Source organism: Saccopteryx leptura, chromosome 2, assembly GCF_036850995.1.
Source record: "Saccopteryx leptura isolate mSacLep1 chromosome 2, mSacLep1_pri_phased_curated, whole genome shotgun sequence".
NCBI lineage: Eukaryota > Metazoa > Chordata > Mammalia > Chiroptera > Emballonuridae > Saccopteryx > Saccopteryx leptura.
Genome location: NC_089504.1, coordinates 349510183 through 349512599, shown reverse-complemented (window position 1 = coordinate 349512599; position 2417 = coordinate 349510183). Strand labels below are relative to the sequence as shown.

General features: G+C 39.8%; 1 pseudogene; it reads left to right on the top strand.

The window, feature by feature from the left end:
• The first annotated feature begins 2017 nt into the window (after positions 1-2017).
• Positions 2018-2116, top strand: LOC136396516 (U6 spliceosomal RNA; annotated as a pseudogene).
• The last annotated feature ends 301 nt before the right edge of the window (positions 2117-2417 follow it).

The following is a 2417-nucleotide window of genomic DNA, read 5'->3' as shown; positions in this document are numbered from 1 at the left end:
ATGCAGTGGAATATTAAAGAGCAGTGACAATGAATGAACTACAGCAACCTGTACCAACATGGGTGAATTTCACAATGCTGATAAAAACAAACAACAAGACAGACTGAATATACACATTACGGTTCCATTTATTTAAGTTCAAAATATGCAAAATTAAACACTATATTGTTGCCCTAGCTGAGTAGCTTAACTGGTTAGAGCATTGTCCCAATATGCCAAGGTTGTGGGTTCAATGCCCAGTCAGAGCAAATGCAAAAAAAAGAAAAACCCAATGAATGCATAAAAATAAGTGGAACAGCAAATCAATGTTTCTCTCTGTCTTTTCCTTTCTTTCTCTAAAATCAATGAATAATTTTTTAAAAAATGAAATTGTTTAAGGATGCATCCAGAAGAGGTTAAATTTTAAAGAAAAGAAAGAGAATGAATGATGAATAAAATTTCAGTATGTGGTTAATTCCGGGAAGTAGCACAGGGATGATTGTCAAGAGGCTCACAGGGCAATTTAAAGATATTGGACACTTTCAAAAATCTGAATGGTGAATACACAGTATTTGTTGTATTACTCTTGAAACTTTACACATACAACTTAATTATCTTTGTTAGGTATAAATATTTTATAATACAATAATTTAAATAAAAAGTCTGGACACTGTGAACTGTTTGGTTTTGAGAATATGGGTATATTTCTCTCGTTTCTCTCCCTCTCTATTTCTCTCTCTCCTATTTCTCTCTCTCTTGACTCTGCTTTTTCAAGATTTCTAGATTGTCTAGTATGTTTTTATAACAAACTGATCATCCCAGAAGACCATTACAAGTCAAACAGGGAATAGTTCTGGATCATCCACTATTCCAAGATTTGATGCAGCCAGAATCTCCTTCCATTAGCAACCAGGGTTGAGGGTTAACTGCAACTCACCCTGATCAATCACGGATGTGGCTTGACTTTAGCTAAAGGACTGATTAATTATACATGTATTCCTAATAAACTGAGATGGTGTGTGCTGAAACTTAGGTCCAGCATGGTAAACAACAGGAAGCAAACATTTAGATTCACACCTTCCCAGTTTGTCCTGGACCTTGCACACACATTCCTTCTTTGAACTCCTATGTTGGAGTCCTTTTCATTTCCTTTTGCATTCACTGGTACCCTTTAAGGGTGAAACCCACTTCTTCAGCAGTCTCTTTGCTGTGGAATCATGTCTCTCAACACATTGGAAAACACAGGGTAGGATCCATGTTGCTTTCTTTCTCTAAGTGAGTGGTTTCCATTATTTTCACTACCTAAGATCTCCTTTATTATTTCTTCATGAGGCCAATGTTTTGAGAAATGTAGTCTATCAAAAAATTCCATTGTCAAATCATAACAAAGTGTTCTCATATTGAGTGGCTAAGCAGAGCTCCTGCTCTGCACGAGTGGCAGGAGGTTATACTGTTCCCACCAAAAGCAAAAGGACTTGGAATAGGAATCTGCCCACACAGCCTTGCCTAGAGCAAATGTCTGATTTGTGTTAGATACTCTAACTGGCTGAAAATAACTCATGGATACCATGGCACCCATTATACCTTCTTTCCTTCCCTTGTACAGCCCTGGGGTTCTAAGGGTTTGAACAACATTGCTCAGGTGCTCATTTCATCAGTATGTACACTAAAATTGGATGACCTCAGGTGCATTCAGGGTGGTATGGCCGTAGACCAGGGGTCCCCAAACTATGGCCCATGGGCCACATGCGGCCCCCTGAGGCCATTTATCCAGCCCCCGCCGCACTTCCGGAAGGGGCACCTCTTTCATTGGTGGTCAGTGAGAGGAGCATAGTTCCCATTGAAATACTGGTCAGTTGGTTGATTTAAATTTACTTGTTCTTTATTTTAAATATTTGTTCCCGTTTTGTTTTTTTTACTTTAAAATAAAATCTGTGCAGTGTGCATAGGGATTTGTTCATAGTTTTTTTTTATAATCTGGCCCTCCAATGGTCTGAGGGACAGTGAACTGGCCCCCTGTGTAAAAAGTTTGGGGACCCCTGCCGTAGACTATACTAAAATTGGACTGATACAGAGAAGATTAGTCTGGCCCCTGCATAAGGATGACGTGCTAATTCATGAAACATTCCATATTTGGGAGAATGTAAAGTACAGCATGAGAAATACAGTCAAAAAGGGGAGAAGACATTGGGGGGAGGGGGCATAAAGGGGGTTGAAGGGAATAAGAGGATGGGGGGAGATATATTTGGTGGGACACTTGAATCTATATAAACACAAATTAAAATCATAAAAAAGCCTGACCTGTGGTGGCGCAGTGGATAAAGTGTTGATCTGGAAATGCTGAGGTCGCCAGTTCGAAGCCCTGGGCTTGCCTGGTCAAGGCACATATGGGAGTTGATGCTTCCAGCTCCTCCCCTATCTCTCTCTCTTCTCTCTCT